The sequence below is a fragment of the Arachis hypogaea genome, chromosome 4 (genome assembly GCF_003086295.3).
Source record: "Arachis hypogaea cultivar Tifrunner chromosome 4, arahy.Tifrunner.gnm2.J5K5, whole genome shotgun sequence".
Lineage (NCBI taxonomy): Eukaryota > Viridiplantae > Streptophyta > Magnoliopsida > Fabales > Fabaceae > Arachis > Arachis hypogaea.
The window spans coordinates 77,725,361-77,745,869 of record NC_092039.1 but is presented as its reverse complement, the minus strand read 5'-3'; the positions used below and the strand labels follow the sequence as shown (position 1 = coordinate 77,745,869).

General features: G+C 40.3%; 1 non-coding gene across 1 annotated transcript; it reads left to right on the top strand.

Annotated features, from left to right (window-relative positions):
- Window positions 1-7,701: 7,701 nt before the first annotated feature.
- Window positions 7,702-7,809, top strand: LOC112799143 (small nucleolar RNA R71). Its single transcript, XR_003200724.1, has one exon. It is a non-coding gene; the product is annotated as a small nucleolar RNA R71 (small nucleolar RNA).
- Window positions 7,810-20,509: the final 12,700 nt, after the last annotated feature.

The following is a 20,509-nucleotide window of genomic DNA, read 5'->3' as shown; positions in this document are numbered from 1 at the left end:
TTTGGCTATGAGTTTGGTTCTAATCATGTTGAAGGAAATGGAAGCTTCAATGAGGATGTGTATCAAGGATGGGACAATAAAAGGTGGGAGGAGCCATACACATATGATCAATCCTCTTGGCAACAACCTCCACCAATACACTATAAACAAGAGCCATTCTGTAATGCATACCAATCCAACGGCTATAATGAATCTCCTTGTGACTTTCAAGAACTACCACCATATGCCTATGAGCCATATCCTCAACATAACCCTCAACCATACTCACAAGCCCTCTACCACCAAACACCTCCACTTGACCCTAATCCATATCCACTCCACCAACCACTTTTTGAGCCATATGAGCCATACATAGAACCGCCACCATTCCAACCTCAATACTTCTGGTGCACAAAATTGTAAATCACACTTTTCACAACTCGTACAACTAACCAACAAGTGCACTGGGTCGTCCAAGTAATACGTTACGTGAGTAAGGGTCGATTCTACGAAGATTGTCGGCTTGAAGCAAGTTATGGTTATCTTATTATTCTTAGTTAGGATATCAATAATGGTTCTTAGTTTTAATTGCAAAAAGTAAAAGAACATGAAATACATACTTGTTATGCAGTAATGGAGAGTGGGTTGAAGTTTTGGAGATGCTCTGTCTTCTGAGTATCTGCTTTCCTACTGTCTTCTTCTTCACACACGCAAGGCTCCTTCCATGGCAAGCTGTATATTGGTGGATCACCGTTGTCAATGGCTACCATCCATTCTTTTAGTGAAAAAGGTCCATGTACATGGCTAATCATCTGTCGGTTCTCACTTGTGCTGGAATAGGATCCAGTGATCCTTTTGCATCTGTCACTATGCCCAACGTTTGTGAGTTTGAAGCTCTTCACAGTCATCCCATCCCAGATCTTACTCGAAATACCACAGACAAGGTTTAAAATTTCCAGACCTCAAGAATACTACCAATTGATTCTAGCTTATACCACGAAGACTCTGGTCTCATGGATTGAACGCTCTGTTGTCAGGAGAAGTAATCAAACTCGTGAACCAGGAACCCAAGAGATAAACACTCAATCTAAGGTAGAACTGAAGTGGTTTCCAGGCATGTGTTCATAGGTTGAGAATGGTGATGAGTATCACGGATCATCACATTCATCATATTTAAGTGCGAGTGAATATCTTAGAATAGAATCAAGCGTGATTGAATAGAAAACAGATGTAATTGTATTAATCCATCGAGACACAACAGAGCTCCTCACCCCAACCATGGGGTTTAGAGACTCATGCCGTAAAAGATACAAATTCAGATGTAAAATGTCATGAGGTATCAAAAAGAATCTCTACAAGTAGTTTTTATACTAAACTAGTAACCTAGGTTTATAGAAAATGATAAACTAAGATATTGGTGCGCGAAATTGTGAACAATACTTTTCACAACTCTCATAATCCCCGGTCATGAACCCCAAGAACTTGGTAGCTCAGTACCATGGCATTACACAACTTCGCACAACTAACCAGCAAGTGCACTGGGTCGTCCAAGTAATAAACCTTACGCGAGTAAGGGTCGATCCCACGGAGATTGTTAGTATGAAGCAAGCTATGGTCATCTTGTAAATCTTAGTCAGGCAAACTCAAATGATATGATGATGAACGAAAATAAACAATAAAATAAAGATAGAGGTACTTATGTAATTCATTGGTAGGAACTTCAGATAAGCGCATGAAGATGCCTTCCCTTCCGTCTCTCTGCTTTCCTACTGTCTTCATCCAATCCTTCTTACTCCTTTCCATGGCAAGCTTATGTAGGGTTTCACCATTGTCAATGGCTACCTCCCATCCTCTCAGTGAAAACGCTGCCTATGCTCTGTCACAGCATGGGTAATCATCTGTCGGTTCTCGGTCAGGCCGGAATAGAATCCATCGATTCTTTTGCGTCTGTCACTAACGCCCCGCCTGCTAGGAGTTTGAAGCACGTCACAGTCATTCAATCATTGAATCCTACTCAGAATACCACAGACAAGGTTAGACCTTCCGGATTCTCTTGAATGCCGCCATCAGTTCTAGCCTATACCACGAAGACTCTGATCTCACGGAATGGTTGGCTCGTTTGTCAGGCGAGCACTCGGTTGTCAGGTGATCAACCATGCATCGTGCAATCAGGAATCCAAGAGATATTCACTCAATCAAAGGTAGAACGGAGGTGGTTGTCAGTCACACGTTCATAGGTGAGAATGATGATGAGTGTCACGGATCATCACATTCATCAAGTTGAAGAACAAGTGATATCTTAGAACAAGAACAAGCGGAATTGAATGGAAGAACAATAGTAATTGCATTAATACTCGAGGTACAGCAGAGCTCCACACCTTAATCTATGGTGTGTAGAAACTCCACCGTTGAAAATACATAAGAACAAGGTCTAGGCATGGCCGAATGGCCAGCCTCCCAATGATCTAAGATAGCATAAAATGAAGATAGCTACCAAAGTCTACAAATACAATAGTAAAAGGTCCTACTTATAGAGAACTAGTAGCCTAAGGTTTACAGAAATGAGTAAATGACATAAAAATCCACTTCCGGGCCCACTTGGTGTGTGCTTGGGCTGAGCAATGAAGCATTTTCGTGTAGAGACTCTTCTTGGAGTTAAACGCCAGCTTTAGTGCCAGTTTGGGCGTTTAACTCCCATTTGGGTGCCAGTTCCGGCGTTTAACGCTGGAAATCTTGAAGGTGACTTTGAACGCCGGTTTGGGCCATCAAATCTTGGGCAAAGTATGGACTATCATATATTGTTGGAAAGCCCAGGATGTCTACTTTTCAACGCCGTTAAGAGCGTGCCAATTGAGCTTCTGTAGCTCCAGAAAATCCACTTCGAGTGCAGGGAGGTCAGAATCCAACAGCATCTGCAGTCCTTTTTAGTCTCTGAATCAGATTTTTGCTCAGGTCCCTCAATTTCAGCCAGAAAATACCTGAAATCACAGAAAAATACACAAACTCATAGTAAAGTCCAGAAAAGTGAATTTTAACTAAAAACTAATGAAAACATACTAAAAACTAACTAGATTATACTAAAAACATACTAAAAACAATGCCAAAAAGCGTACAAATTATCCGCTCATCACAACACCAAACTTAAATTGTTGCTTGTCCTCAAGCAACTGAAAATCAAATAAGATAAAAAGAAGAGAATATGCAATGAATTCCAAAAACATCTATGAAGATCAGTATTAATTAGATGAGCGGGGCTTTTAGCTTTTTGCCTCTGAATAGTTTTGGCATCTCACTCTATCCTTTGAAATTCAGAATGATTGGCTTCTTTAGGAACTTAGAATCCAGATAGTGTTAATGATTCTCCTAGTAAAGTATGATGATTCTTGAACATAGCTACTTTTTGAGTCTTGGCCGTGGCCCAAAGCACTCTATCTTCCAGTATTACCACCGGATACATACATGCCACAGACACATAATTGGGTGAACCTTTTCAGATTGTGACTCAGCTTTGCTAGAGTCCCCAATTAGAGGTGTCCAGGGTTCTTAAGCACACTCTTTTTGCCTTGGATCACAACTTTATTTTTTTCTTTTTTTTCGTTTTCTTTTCTTTTTTTCTCTTTTTTTCGATTTTTTTTTCATTGCTTTTTCTTGCTTCAAGAATCATTTTTATGATTTTTCAGATCCTCAGTAACATGTCTCCTTTTTCATCATTCTTTCAAGAGCCAACATTCATGAACCACAAATTCAAGATACATATGCACTGTTTAAGCATACATTCAGAAAACAAAAATATTGCCACCACATCAAAATAATTAAACTGTTATAAAATTCAAAATTCATGCAATTCTTCCTTTTTAATTTAAGCACGTTTTTATTCAAGAAAGGTGATGGATTCATAGGACATTCATAACTTTAAGGCATAGACACTAAGACACTAATGATCACAAGACACAAACATAGATAAACATAAGCACTAAAATTCGAAAAACAGAAGAATAAAGAACAAGGAGATTAAAGAACGGGTCCACCTTAGTGATGGCGGCTCTTTCTTCCTCTTGAAGATCCTATGGAGTGCTTGAGCTCCTCAATGTCTCTTCCTTGTCTTTGTTGCTCCTCTCTCATGATTCTTTGATCTTCTCTAATTTCATGGAGGATGATGGAGTGTTCTTGGTGCTCCACCCTTAGTTGTCCCATGTTGGAACTCAATTCTCCTAGGGAGGTGTTTAGTTGCTCCCAATAATTTTGTGGAGGAAAGTGCATCCCTTGAGGCATCTCAGGGATCTCATGATGAGTGGGGTCTCTTGTGTGCTCCATCCTCTTCTTAGTGATGGGCTTGTCCTCATCAATAAGGGTGTCTCCCTCTATGTCAACTCCAACTGAATAACAGAGGTGACAAATGAGATGAGGGAAGGCTAACCTTGCCAAGGTAGATGACTTGTCCGCCACCTTATAGAGTTCTTGGGCTATAACCTCATAAACTTCTATTTCTTCTCCAATCATGATGCTATGAATCATGATAGCCCGGTCTATGGTAACTTTGGACCGGTTGCTAGTGGGAATGATTGAGCGTTGGATGAACTCCAACCATCCTCTAGCCACGGGCTTGAGGTCGTGCCTTCTCAATTGAACCGGCTTCCCTCTTGAATCTTTCTTCCATTGGGCGCCCTCTTCACATATGATTGTGAGGACTTGGTCCAACCTTTGATCAAAGTTGACCCTTCTAGTGTAAGGATGTTCATCTCCTTGCATCATGGGCAAGTTGAACGCCAACCTCACACTTTCCGGACTAAAGTCCAAGTATTTCCCCCGAACCATAGTAAGATAATTCTTTGGATCCGGGTTCACACTTTGGTCATGGTTCTTGGTGATCCATGCATTGGCATAGAACTCTTGAACCATCAAGATTCCGACTTGTTGAATGGGGTTGGTAAGAACTTCCCAACCTCTTCTTCGGATCTCATGTCGGATCTCCGGATATTCACTCTTTTTGAGTGAAAAAGGGACCTCGGGGATCACCTTCTTCAAGGCCACAACTTCATAGAAGTGGTCTTGATGCACCCTTGAGATGAATCTTTCCATCTCCCATGACTCGGAGGTGGAAGCTTTTGCCTTCCCTTTCCTCTTTCTAGAGGTTTCTCCGGCCTTAGATGCCATAAATGGTTATGGAAAAACAAAAAGCAATGCTTTTACCACACCAAACTTAAAATGTTTGCTCGTCCTCGAGCAAAAGAAGAAAGAAGAGAGTAGAAGAAGAAGAAATGAGGGGAAAGGGAATGGCTTTTGTTTTCGGCCAAGAAAGGGAGAAGTGGTGTGTATGTTGTGTGAAAATGAAGGAGTGAAGGAGGGTTTATATAGGAGAGGCAAAGGGTAGGTTTCGGTCACTTGAGGGTGGGTTTGGGTGGGAAAGTGGTTTGAATTTGAATGGTGAGGTAGGTGGGGTTTTATGAAGGATGGATGTGAGTGGTGAAGAGAAAGATGGGATTTGATAGGTGAAGGGTTTTTGGGGAAGAGGTGTTGAAGTGATTGGTGAATGGGTGAAGAAAAGAGAGAGGGTGGTAGGGTAGGTGGGGATCCTGTGGGGTCCACAGATCCTGAGGTGTCAAGGAAAAGTCATCCCTGCACCAAATGGCAAGCAAAATCTCGTTTTGTGCCAATTCTGGCGTTAAACGCCGGGCTGGTGCCCATTTCTGGCGTTTAACGCCAGCTTCTTGCCCTTTTCTGGCGTTTAACGCCAGTCTGGTGCCCCTTTCTGGCGTTAAACGCCCAGAATGGTGCCAGACTGGGCGTTAAACGCCCAACAGCTAACCTCACTGGCGTTTAAACGCCAGTGGGTGCGTCCTCCAGGGTGTGCTGTTTTTCTTCCTGTTTTTCATTCTGTTTTTGCTTTTTTCATTGATTTTGTGACTTCTCATGATCATCAACCTACAAAAAAGATAAAATAACAAAAGAAAATAGTTAAAATATAACATTGGGTTGCCTCCCAACAAGCGCTTCTTTAATGTCATTAGCTTGACAGAGGACTCTTATGGAGCCTCAGAAATGCTCAGAGCTATGTTGGAACCTTCCAACACCAAACTTAGAGTTTGAATGTAGGGGTTCAACACCAAACTTAGAGTTTGGTTGTGGCCTCCCAACACCAAACTTAGAGTTTGGCTGTGGGGGCTCTGTTTGGCTCTGCTTTGAGAGAAGCTCTTCATGCTTCCTCTCCATGATGACAGAGGGGTATCCTTGAGCCTTAAACATCAAGGATTCTTCATTCACTTGAATGATCAACTCTCCTCTATCAACATCAATCACAGCCTTTGCTGTGGCTAGGAAGGGTCTGCCAAGGATGATGGATTCATCCATGCACTTCCCAATCTCTAGGACTATGAAATTAGTAGGGATGTAATGGTCTTCAACTTTAATCAGAACATCCTCTACAAGTCCATGGGCTTGTTTTCTTGAGTTGTCTGCCATCTCTAGTGAGATTTTTGCAGCTTGCACCTCAAAGATCCCTAACTTCTCCATTACAAAGAGAGGCATGAGGTTTACACTTGACCCTAAGTCACACAGGGCCTTCTTGAAGGTCATGGTGCCTATGGTACAAGGTATTGAAAACTTCCCAGGATCCTGTCTCTTTTGAGGCAGTTTCTGCCTAGACAAGTCATCCAGTTCTTTGGTGAGCAAAGGGGATTCATCCTCCCAAGTCTCATTTCCAAATAACTTGTCATTTAGCTTCATGATTGCTCCAAGGTATTTAGCAACTTGCTCTTCAGTGACATACTCATCCTCTTCAGAGGAAGAATACTCATCAGAGCTCATGAATGGCAGAAGTAAGTCCAGTGGAATCTCTATGGTCTCAGTTTGAACCTCAGATTCCCAGGGTTCCTCATTGGGGAACTCATTGGAGGCCAGTGGACGTCCATTGAGGCCTTCCTCAGTGGCGTTCACTGCCTCTTCTTCCTCCCAAAATTCGGCCATGTTGATGGCCTTGCACTCTCCTTTTGGATTTTCTTCTGTATTACTTGGAAGAGTACTAGGAGGGAGTTCAGTAATTTTCTTGCTCAGCTGACCCACTTGTGCCTCCAAATTTCTAATGGAGGATCTTGTTTCAGTCATGAAACTTTGAGTGGTTTTGATCAGATCAGAGACCATGGTTGCTAAGTCAGAGGTATTCTGCTTAGAACTCTCTGTCTGTTGCTGAGAAGATGATGGAAAAGGCTTGCTATTGCTAAACCTGTTTCTTCCACCATTATTATTATTGAAACCTTGTTGAGGTCTCTGTTGATCCTTCCATGAGAAATTTGGATGATTTCTCCATGAAGGATTATAGGTGTGTCCATAGGGTTCTCCCATGTAATTCACCTCTTCCATTGAAGGGTTCTCAGAATCATAAGCTTCTTCCTCAGATGAAGCCTCCTTAGTACTGCTTGGTGCATTTTGCATTCCAGACAGACTTTGAGAAATCATATTGACTTGTTGAGTCAATATTTTATTCTGAGCCAATATGGCATTCAGAGTGTCAATCTCAAGAATTCCTTTCTTCTGACTAGTCCCATTGTTCACAGGATTTCTTTCAGAAGTGTACATGAATTGGTTATTTGCAACCATTTCAATCAGTTCTTGAGCTTCAGTAGGCGTCTTCTTCAGATGAAGAGATCCTCCTGCAGAGCTATCCAAAGACATCTTGGATAGTTCAGAGAGACCATCATAGAAAATACCTATGATGCTCCATTCAGAAAGCATATCAGAAGGACACTTTCTGATGAATTGTTTGTATCTTTCCCAAGCTTCATAGAGGGATTCTCCTTCCTTCTGTCTGAAGGTTTGGACTTCCACTCTAAGCTTACTCAATTTTTGAGGTGGAAAGAACTTTGCCAAGAAGGCATTGACTAGCTTCTCCCAAGAGTCCAGGCTTTCTTTAGGTTGAGAGTCCAACCATGTTCTAGCTCTGTCTCTTACAGCAAAAGGGAATAGCATAAGTCTGTAGACCTCAGGGTCAACCCCATTAGTCTTGACAGTGTCACAGATTTGCAAGAACTCAGCTAAGAACTGATGAGGATCTTCCAATGGGAGTCCATGGAACTTGCAATTCTGTTGCATTAGAGAAACTAATTGAGGCTTAAGCTCAAAGTTGTTTGCTCTAATGGCAGGGATAGAGATGCTTCTCCCATAGAAGTCGGGAGTGGGTGCAGTAAAGTCACCCAGCACCTTCCTTGCATTGTTGGCATTGTTGTTTTCGGCTGCCATGTGTTCTTCTTCTTTGAAGAATTCGGTCAGGTCCTCGAAAGAGAGTTGTGCTTTGGCTTCTCTTAGCTTTCTCTTCAAGGTCCTTTCAGGTTCAGGATCAGCCTCAACAAGAATGTTTTTTTCTCTGCTCCTGCTCATAAGAAAGAGAAGAGAACAAGACATGTGGAATCCTCTATGTCACAGTATAGAGATTCCTTAAAGTGTCAGAGAAAAAGAAGAGTAGAAGACAGAAGTAGAAAATTCGAACTTATCAAAGAAGATGGAGTTCGAATTTTGCATTAAGGGATAGTGTTAGTCCATAAATAGAAGGATGTGAGAAGGAGGGAAGTGGTTTTCGAAAATTAAGTAAGAAATTTTGAAAATATTTTGAAAAACATTACTTAATTTTCGAAAATGAAAGTGGGAAAGAAGTGAAGTGTTTTTTGAAAAAGATTTTGAAATTAGAAATCAAAAAGGTTTGATTGAAAACTATTTTGAAAAAGATGTGGTTAAGAAAATATGATTGGTTTTAAAAAGATGTGATTGAGAAGATATGATTTGAAAAACATTTTAAAAAGATTTGATTTTGAAAATTAAAAACTTGACTAACAAGAAAAGATATGATTCTAACATTAAACCTTTCTCAACAGAAAAGGCAACATACTTGAAATGTTGAATCAAATCATTAATTAGTAGCAAGTATCTTTGAAAAAAGAAAGAAATTAAATTTGAAAGAGATTTGATTGAAAAGATATGATTTGAAAAAGATTTGATTTTGAAAAACTTTGAAAACTGCAAAAAAAATTGCATTGAAAAACAGAATCTTCCCCCTTGTGCCTGATGACATGTCATCATATACCCATTTTCTATGCTTTTTCATACAAGAAATTGATGATTTGTGCATAAATATTGAATGCTTTTTGTACTTAAATGATATATTTTCTTGATATTTTAATTTTATAAATCTTGTAGGAAATAAGAAGAAAAAGAAGCAAAGAAGCACAAAAAAGGAGAAAAAAGAGCTTTGGGGTACACTTTGAAGTTGGGGTACACTTTGGAGCCTTAGGCCACGCTTTTAAAAGCGTGGCCCATGACCAAATCAAGGAAGGAAGCAGCCAGCACGCACACTGCCCTGCCCTTGCCAAGGGCAGGGCAGAATCGTGATGCACATTGAGGATTGAAAGCAAGAATTTCGCTAAGTTAAAATCTGGCCGCTCACAGCATGACCATGCCTACTTCAAAGGGCTATAACTTGAGCTACAGACGTCCGATTGATGTGCTTCCAGTTGCGTTGGAAAGCTGACATTCAGAGCTTTCCAACGATATATAGCAATCCATATTTGGCGTAAAATTCAGGCAGGAACGAAAGGCATCTTTAAGGGCCATGAGGAAGCAAGAAACTAGGCCTTACTTTGGTGCCAAGAAAGCCAAGGAAAATGGGTAGCGTGTGTAGCATCCAAGTTTCGAACTCGGGATGTCAAAGTGGAAACACTGCCCTGCCCTCCGCGAGGGCAGGGCAGCATTTGGATTGGTGCACAAATCTGGCGCACCACACACAAATCTGGCGCACCAATTCTCTCCTGGCAGCACCAGCGTGCATCGCAACTCAATCCTGGCAGCACCATATTTTTCTGCCCTGCCCTCCGCGAGGGCAGGGCAGCATCCCATGCACCAAGGAAAATTTCTGGCGCACCAATTTCTAAGTCTGGTGCACCAATTCTTGATTCTGGCAGCACCGTGGCACGTTCTGGCGCACCAACTTTTCCTGCCCTGCCCTTGGCGCGGGCAGGGCAGCATTTCACGCACCAAGGCCGCACCAGCTTGCACCAAGGACGCACCACAACGCACCAAATCCTGCCCTGCCCTCCACAAGGGCAGGGCAGCCTCCTGGGAGTAACTTTTCATGGGCCGAAAATTCAAATTAAAACCCCATTTTAATTCATTTCTTCACCAAATCAAAAGCCCATCCAAACCCCAAAATCCAAGAATAGAAAGTGTATAAATAGGAGCTAGTTTTATGTAATTGGGGAGCTCGAGACTTTATTTTGGAATTTTCTTTTCTACTTGCATTTTAATTTTGAACTTTGGAATTTCTTAGAGAATTAGGAAGGAGAATTGATCTCTCTTCCTCCTGATTCCTTCTTGAGCACTCTTTACTTTTCTTGCTTTGGATCTTGGGTGAAGAATTGAAGAACTTCTGTTTCAATCTCACCTTGAGATCTCTTCTTTAATTTTCTGCATAATTGAATTTTACTTTCTGTTCATTTCTTCTTCTGCAATTTCTGCAATTTGCTTTCTTTTACTTCTTCTGCAATTGTTCTTGTTGGATCAAGGAAGGATTTGAGATCTAGACTTGTTATCTAGTCTCCTCCAATCCTGAGATCTTCAACATTCTTTTAAATTGCTGCAAATTAAGCACTGCTTTTCTGTTTAGAATTCTTCAAGCAATTTCCATTTTCTGTTTAGATCTGTTGCATGATTTTGCACCTTTTACTTCTCTGTTTGATCGCTATTTACACTTTCCTGTTGAATTTTAATTTCCAGCACCCAACCCCCTTTACTTTTCATGCAATTTACATTTCTTGCAATTTAAGTTTCAGTTATTTTACTTTCTTGTTATTTAAGTTACTTGCAATTTTACTTTCTGCAACTTTAAATTTCCTGTCATTTACAATTCTGTTGGCTACGATTTCACTCAATTTCACTTCAATGTTAGCTTGACTAAACTAATCACCCACTAAAGTTGCTTGATCCATCAATCCCTGTGGGATCGACCTCACTCTAAGTGAGTTATTATTACTTGATGTGACCCGGTATACTTGCCGGTTAGATCTATGTGTTTGGAAAATTTGTTTTCCGCAAAAACACCATCAAGTTTTTGGCGCCGTTGCCGGGGATTGATTAGATCAACAATGATTAAGTGGGTGAGAAGTCTAGATCAAGCATTTTCTTTATTTTTGTTCTCTGTTCTAAGTTGAAACCAAGGTGTTTGAGTTATTGCCTCACTAAGAAAATCATCTCTGAGATATGAATTTCAATTTTCTGTGGTGTTGTGTTTTACAAAATTCAAATGGAGTTCAACTAATCTTATGATCAAACAAATTTTATGGGATATTACCCACCATCACCAATCTCTAATGGTGGCTGGGAATATCACCAAGAGAATACACATTCTGAGCACTCCAATTCATGGAGATTTGCTTCAGAGACACAAGATGAGCAAGAAAATCATATGGGATACCAACCACCACCACAAAATAATTCATATCATTATCCTCATGGTGGATGGAAGTATCACCAAAGAATGGAAGAGCATCCACCCTCACATCCCAGTTTCTCATTTGAAAGTTCTTAATCACTTGATTATTATTACTCTCAACCTTCATCTCTTGAACCACCTGATGAGGATTACCTTCAAGCCATTAAAATACATAAAAAAACTCGTGGAAAGATACACACAACCCCAATCTTGGAAAGAAATCATCTTCAAGAAGATGAATGGCCCCTTAGAGCAAACAAGGAGGAGCGTAGAACCACTGAGCAAGGAAAATGAAGGCCAATTGATGGATGTGAAGGAGAAAGTGGAAGAGCAAGATAAGGAGGCCACTGCATCAAGTGAACTTTCAATGAAGAATGAGGTGGTTGAAAATGAAACTGCACTTGAGGTGACAAGGGAAGAAGTGGAGGATCAAGAAAGTGAGGAAGACACTCAAGAGAAGTCACCCTCAATTGAAGCAGAGAGTTGCATAGAAGAAGGATTCATGGAACCACCAATTGAAGAGGCTCTTAATGAAGAAATCACTCCAATAATCACACAGCAACCATGTCTTGACATCCAAGAAGTGAAGGCAATTAACAAAAGCACCAAGAAGAGGATTGTGACCAAGATACCAAGGACAACATTCAAGAGAAGGTCAACTGCAAACAATCCTCCCCCTGATCTAGCAAGCAAGATTAATCAAGCCAATTTCACAAGGAAGCTTGCTGAAAGGAGACCAAGACAGGGGACAATAGCTGAAACTTTTCCCCTCTTGAAGTCATTCCTCTTAACAAACTGGAAGAAGAGGAAGAAAGTGAAGAGCAACATGTCAAGCTAATGACACTAAAAGAGCACTTGTTGGGAGGTAACCCAACCGTAGGTACATTTCTTTTTATGCTTTGTTTAAATTCAATAAATTGGCATATGGTTACATTCTAAGTTTGGTGTTGCCTTGCAACAAATTATTTTCAATCTTTTTGGATGATTGCATCAAATCAAAAATGAAAGTGACACACCAAGATTCTAAGTTTGGTGTGCCACTTATTTTCTATGCAAATCATTCTAGCAACATCACTTGTCTGCATAATCATATTGCCTTTTGCAGTATTATTTTTCTTCTTCTTAGTTGGATAATTTTTGTTTTCTCTTTGTTTCATTTATTTACTTATTTTTAATGCTTTCCTTCATTAACTGTTTTTGTTAATACATCACCAAAACATCCTTATTCATGACAGATTCTTCACTTGGTGATTGTATTCAACAAATAACAGTTTCTTTTGTTTAGTTTTAGTTCAAATAAATTCACATATGGTTGCATTCTAAGTTTGGTGTTGCTATGCAACAAAATTTAGTTCCAATATCTATTAGATACTTGCATCAATTCCGAGTGAAAGTGTCACACTAAGTTTGGTGTGCCACTTATTCTTTATGCAAAGTATTGTGCACACCTTCTTATGCTTGCAATCAAATGTCGCTGTCTCTTGTGCCTTGATTGTTATTTTTCATTTTTGCTTGCTTAAAACACATGTGCTACTAACATTTCATTGTGTAAGACAATCATGATCCATCTTAGCCCCATAGCCATTGTTCTAATTGTTGCTTGAGGATGAGCAAGCACTCTAAGTTGGCAAGGGAAAGGGAAGAATTGGAGGAAAATGACAACAATAGAGAAGATGAACTACAAGGTTGTAAAGTTCCTTTTCCTCTCATTTGTTTCATAAACTGCATGATTGTCTTTACTTTCTCTGTATACATGTGTGTATGAATAAGCATAGCTTGAATTTTGATTTATAATATGTTGCTGTGGCATTATAACTACCAACTTGAGCTTTGTGAATTCAAAAGCAATAAAGCATCATGATCATAAACAAACAAGGCATTAAAGAAGATTTTAGCATATGCATACAAGTATTGGAAAGCTAGTATGATTAATTGTTGCTCAATTGCATTGGATTTTATTTAATTGAAGTTTTTCATCTAGTACATTTTGTGAAATCCTTTGAAATCATGAAAACCTTGAAGAAGCAAATATAATTAAGGCAAGAAAAGAAAAAGGGAAAGAATGAGAAAGCTGAAGGCTCTGAGTACCAATGGCAATTTATCTGCTAAGTGCTTGTGGTGTTTATGTATCAAGCCAAATGCTTGAAAACAAAACACTTAGAAGTCAAGGCTAGGCTCAAGTGCAAAAGCACTCCCTCAAAGCTCAAGGCTCTGAGCATCAATGATTAAAGAGTCAAGAAAAGAAAAGAAAAAATGAGCTTAATGAAGTCCTCTAATTAAATGCTTGTGGTGCTTATGTATCAAGTGGTAATACTTGAAAACAAAGCATTTAGAAGTCGTAGCTTTGTTATTAACTCATGGGGCAAAGCACCCAAAAGGAGAAAAAAAAATCAAAAGCTTGTTTCAAGGAAGAATTATAAGAAAAAGATTTCATAAAATAAGCTAGATAGAAGCATCAATCATTTACATCTCTTTTGTAATTGTAGCATGCTTAGAAAACTAGCTTGCCATGAACATTGAGTTGCTATCCTTCTTACCTTGGATTGTCAATCTTTATTGCATGATTCTTTTCTTGCTTGGGGACAAGCAAGATTTAAGTTTGGTGTTGTGATGACATGTCATCATATACCCATTTTCTATGCTTTTTCATACAAGAAATTGATGATTTGTGCATAAATATTGAATGCTTTTTGTACTTAAATGATATATTTTCTTGATATTTTAATTTTATAAATCTTGTAGGAAATAAGAAGAAAAAGAAGCAAAGAAGCACAAAAAAAGGAGAAAAAAGAGCTTTGGGGTACACTTTGAAGTTGGGGTACACTTTGGAGCCTTAGGCCACGCTTTTAAAAGCGTGGCCCATGACCAAATCAAGGAAGGAAGCAGCCAGCACGCACACTGCCCTGCCCTTGCCAAGGGCAGGGCAGAATCGTGATGCACATTGAGGATTGAAAGCAAGAATTTCGCTAAGTTAAAATCTGGCCGCTCACAGCATGACCATGCCTACTTCAAAGGGCTATAACTTGAGCTACAGACGTCCGATTGATGTGCTTCCAGTTGCGTTGGAAAGCTGACATTCAGAGCTTTCCAACGATATATAGCAATCCATATTTGGCGTAAAATTCAGGCAGGAACGAAAGGCATCTTTAAGGGCCATGAGGAAGCAAGAAACTAGGCCTTACTTTGGTGCCAAGAAAGCCAAGGAAAATGGGTAGCGTGTGTAGCATCCAAGTTTCGAACTCGGGATGTCAAAGTGGAAACACTGCCCTGCCCTCCGCGAGGGCAGGGCAGCATTTGGATTGGTGCACAAATCTGGCGCACCACACACAAATCTGGCGCACCAATTCTCTCCTGGCAGCACCAGCGTGCATCGCAACTCAATCCTGGCAGCACCATATTTTTCTGCCCTGCCCTCCGCGAGGGCAGGGCAGCATCCCATGCACCAAGGAAAATTTCTGGCGCACCAATTTCTAAGTCTGGTGCACCAATTCTTGATTCTGGCAGCACCGTGGCACGTTCTGGCGCACCAACTTTTCCTGCCCTGCCCTTGGCGCGGGCAGGGCAGCATTTCACGCACCAAGGCCGCACCAGCTTGCACCAAGGACGCACCACAACGCACCAAATCCTGCCCTGCCCTCCACAAGGGCAGGGCAGCCTCCTGGGAGTAACTTTTCATGGGCCGAAAATTCAAATTAAAACCCCATTTTAATTCATTTCTTCACCAAATCAAAAGCCCATCCAAACCCCAAAATCCAAGAATAGAAAGTGTATAAATAGGAGCTAGTTTTATGTAATTGGGGAGCTCGAGACTTTATTTTGGAATTTTCTTTTCTACTTGCATTTTAATTTTGAACTTTGGAATTTCTTAGAGAATTAGGAAGGAGAATTGATCTCTCTTCCTCCTGATTCCTTCTTGAGCACTCTTTACTTTTCTTGCTTTGGATCTTGGGTGAAGAATTGAAGAACTTCTGTTTCAATCTCACCTTGAGATCTCTTCTTTAATTTTCTGCATAATTGAATTTTACTTTCTGTTCATTTCTTCTTCTGCAATTTCTGCAATTTGCTTTCTTTTACTTCTTCTGCAATTGTTCTTGTTGGATCAAGGAAGGATTTGAGATCTAGACTTGTTATCTAGTCTCCTCCAATCCTGAGATCTTCAACATTCTTTTAAATTACTGCAAATTAAGCACTGCTTTTCTGTTTAGAATTCTTCAAGCAATTTCCATTTTCTGTTTAGATCTGTTGCATGATTTTACACCTTTTACTTCTCTGTTTGATCGCTATTTACACTTTCCTGTTGAATTTTAATTTCCAGCACCCAACCCCCTTTACTTTTCATGCAATTTACATTTCTTGCAATTTAAGTTTCAGTTATTTTACTTTCTTGTTATTTAAGTTACTTGCAATTTTACTTTCTGCAACTTTAAATTTCCTGTCATTTACAATTCTGTTGGCTACGATTTCACTCAATTTCACTTCAATGTTAGCTTGACTAAACTAATCACCCACTAAAGTTGCTTGATCCATCAATCCCTGTGGGATCGACCTCACTCTAAGTGAGTTATTATTACTTGATGCGACCCGGTATACTTGCCGGTTAGATCTATGTGTTTGGAAAATTTGTTTTCCGCAAAAACACCATCAGTGCCATCCTGGCGTTAAACGCCCAGAATGGTGCACATTCTGGCGTTTAACGCCCAAAACTATACCTTTTTGGGCGTTAAACGCCCAACCAGGTACCCTGGCTGGCGTTTAAACGCCAGTCTGTCCTTCTTCAATGGGCGTTTTGAACGCCCAGCTTTTTCTGTATAATTCCTCTGCAGCATGTTCTGAATCTTTGATTTCTCTGTAGTATTGGCTTGAGAAGACACAAATAAAAAATATTTTTGGATTTTTAATAATAAGGAAAAATCAAAATGCAACAAGAATCAAATAACTATGCATGCAAGACACCAAACTTAGCAGTTTGTATACTACTGACACTGATGAGAATGCATATGAGACACATAAAACACTCAAGTCAAGAGAATTCAAAGATCAGAGTAAGAAATCATCAAGAATTATTTGAAGATCCTTAAGAACACATGAATGAATGCATGCAATTGACACCAAACTTAACATGAGACACTAGACTCAAACAGGAAATTTTTTTTTTTTTTTGATTTTATGATTTTTTTGATTTTTTTGTGTTTTTTCGAAAATTAAGTGGAAAAAGATATCAAAATTCTTAATGAGAATCCCAGGAATCATGCAATGTTAGTCTAAAGCTTCAGTCTAAAGGAATTAGACATGGTCAGCCAAGCTTCAGCAGAACATTGCATTCAAGAGCTAAATTGATGAAGATCAATCAGCTTTGGTGATGATAAGAACATCACCTTGAAACACTAGAATTCATTCCTAAGAACTCTGAAGAAAAAATACCTAATCTAAGCAACAAGATGAACCGTCAGTTGTCCAAACTCAACAATCCCCGGCAACGGCGCCAAAAACTTGGTGCGCGAAATTGTGAACAATACTTTTCACAACTCTCATAATCCCCGGTCATGAACCCCAAGAACTTGGTAGCTCAGTACCATGGCATTACACAACTTCGCACAACTAACCAGCAAGTGCACTGGGTCGTCCAAGTAATAAACCTTACGCGAGTAAGGGTCGATCCCACGGAGATTGTTAGTATGAAGCAAGCTATGGTCATCTTGTAAATCTTAGTCAGGCAAACTCAAATGATATGATGATGAACGAAAATAAACAATAAAATAAAGATAGAGGTACTTATGTAATTCATTGGTAGGAACTTCAGATAAGCGCATGAAGATGCCTTCCCTTCCGTCTCTCTGCTTTCCTACTGTCTTCATCCAATCCTTCTTACTCCTTTCCATGGCAAGCTTATGTAGGGTTTCACCATTGTCAATGGCTACCTCCCATCCTCTCAGTGAAAACGCTGCCTATGCTCTGTCACAGCATGGGTAATCATCTGTCGGTTCTCGGTCAGGCCGGAATAGAATCCATCGATTCTTTTGCGTCTGTCACTAACGCCCCGCCTGCTAGGAGTTTGAAGCACGTCACAGTCATTCAATCATTGAATCCTACTCAGAATACCACAGACAAGGTTAGACCTTCCGGATTCTCTTGAATGCCGCCATCAGTTCTAGCCTATACCACGAAGACTCTGATCTCACGGAATGGTTGGCTCGTTTGTCAGGCGAGCACTCGGTTGTCAGGCGATCAACCATGCATCGTGCAATCAGGAATCCAAGAGATATTCACTCAATCAAAGGTAGAACGGAGGTGGTTGTCAGTCACACGTTCATAGGTGAGAATGATGATGAGTGTCACGGATCATCACATTCATCAAGTTGAAGAACAAGTGATATCTTAGAACAAGAACAAGCGGAATTGAATGGAAGAACAATAGTAATTGCATTAATACTCGAGGTACAGCAGAGCTCCACACCTTAATCTATGGTGTGTAGAAACTCCACCGTTGAAAATACATAAGAACAAGGTCTAGGCATGGCCGAATGGCCAGCCTCCCAATGATCTAAGATAGCATAAAATGAAGATAGCTACCAAAGTCTACAAATACAATAGTAAAAGGTCCTACTTATAGAGAACTAGTAGCCTAAGGTTTACAGAAATGAGTAAATGACATAAAAATCCACTTCCGGGCCCACTTGGTGTGTGCTTGGGCTGAGCAATGAAGCATTTTCGTGTAGAGACTCTTCTTGGAGTTAAACGCCAGCTTTAGTGCCAGTTTGGGCGTTTAACTCCCATTTGGGTGCCAGTTCCGGCGTTTAACGCTGGAAATCTTGAAGGTGACTTTGAACGCCGGTTTGGGCCATCAAATCTTGGGCAAAGTATGGACTATCATATATTGCTGGAAAGCCCAGAATGTCTACTTTCCAACGCCGTTGAGAGCGCGCCAATTGGGCTTCTGTAGCTCCAGAAAATCCACTTCGAGTGCAGGGAGGTCAGAATCCAACAGCATCTGCAGTCCTTTTTAGTCTCTGAATCAGATTTTTGCTCAGGTCCCTCAATTTCAGCCAGAAAATACCTGAAATCACAGAAAAACACACAAACTCATATTAAAGTCCACAAAAGTGAATTTTAACTAAAAACTAATGAAAACATACTAAAAACTAACTAGATCATACTAAAAACATACTAAAAACAATGCCAAAAAGCGTACAAATTATCCGCTCATCAGATATATAGTGCAAAATTCCACTTTCGGGGCCCACTTTGTGTGCGTTTGGGCTGAGCATTGAAGCTTTCATGTGTAGAGGCTATTCCTGGCATTTAACTCCAGCTTTTGTGCCAGTTTGGGCGTTTAACTCCAGCTTGTTTCCTGTTTCTGGCATCTAACGCAAGAATAGGGTAGAAAGTTGGCGTTAAATGCCAGTTTGCGTCATCACAACTCGTGCAAAGTATAGATTATTATATATTGCTGGAAAGCCCTGGATGTCTACCTTCCAACGCAATTGAGAGCGAGCCAATTGGGCTTCTGTAGCTCCAGAAAATCTATTTCAAGTGCATGGAGGTCAGAACCCAAAAACATCTGCAGTCCTTTTTCAGCCTCTGAATCAGATCTTTGCTCAGGTCCCTCAATTTTAGCCAAAAAATACCTGAAATCATAGAAAAACACACAAACTCATAGTAAAGTCCAGAAATGTGATTGATGAGCGGATAATTTATACGCTTTTTGGCATTGTTTTTAGTATGTTTTTAGTATGTTTTAGTTAGTTTTTATTATATTTTTATTAGTTTTTAGTTAAAATTCACTTTTCTGGACTTTACTATGAGTTTGTATGTTTTTCTGTGATTTCAGGTATTTTCTGGCTGAAATTGAGGGACCTGAGCAAAAATCTAATTCAGAGGCTAAAAAGGACTGCAGATGCTGTTGGATTCTGACCTCCCTACACTCGAAGTAGATTTTCTGGAGCTACAGAAGCCCAATTGGAGCGCTTTTAATTGCGTTAAAAAGTAGACATCCTGGGCTTTCCAGAAATGTATAATATTCCATACTTTGTCCTAGATTTGATGGCCCAAACCAGCGTTCCAAATCAGCTCAAAACTGCCCGGCGTTAAACGCCGGAACTGGCACAAGAATGGGAGTTAAACGCCCAAACTGGCACAAAAGCTGGCGTTTAACTCCAAGAGAAGTCTCTATACGAAAATGCTTCAATGCTCAGCCCAAGCACACACCAAGTGGGCCCGGAAGTGGATTTTTATGTCATTTACTCATTTCTATAAACCCTAGCTACTAGTTCTCTATAAGTAGGACCTTTTGCTATTGTATTTTCGTCTTTTGATCCTGAGGTCTTTTGATCACTTAAATCTTTTGATCATGTTTTTATGATTGAACCCTCTTTGGGAGGCTGGCCATTCGGCTATGCCTAGACCTTGTTCTTATGTATTTTCAACGGTGGACTTTCTACACACCATAGATTAAGGTGTGGAGCTCTGCTGTACCTCGAGTATTAATGCAATTACTATTGTTCTTCTATTCAATTCAGCTTATTCTTGTTCTAAGATATCACTTGTTCCTCAACTTGATGAATGTGATGATCCGTGACACTCATCATCATTCTCACCTATGAACGTGTGCCTGACAACCACCTCCGTTCTACCTTAGATTGAGTGGATATCTCTTGGGTTCCTTAATCAGAATCTTCGTGGTATAAGCTAGAATTGATGGCGGCATTCAAGAGAATCCGGAAGGTCTAAACCTTGTCTGTGGTATTCTGATTAGGATTCAAGGATTGAATGACTGTGACGAGCTTCAAACCCGCGATTGTGGGGCGTTAGTGATAGACGTAAAAGAATCACTGGATTCTATTCTGACATGATCGAGAACCGACAGCAGAATAGGTGCTGTGACAGAGCACGTTGAACATTTTCACTGAGAGGACAGGACTGTAGCCATTGACAACGGTGAAACCCTACATACAGCTTGCCATGGAAAGGAGTAAGAAGGGTTGGATGAAGACAGTAGGAAAGCAGAGAGACGGAAGGGACAAAGCATCTCTATACGCTTATCTGAAATTCTCACCAATGAAT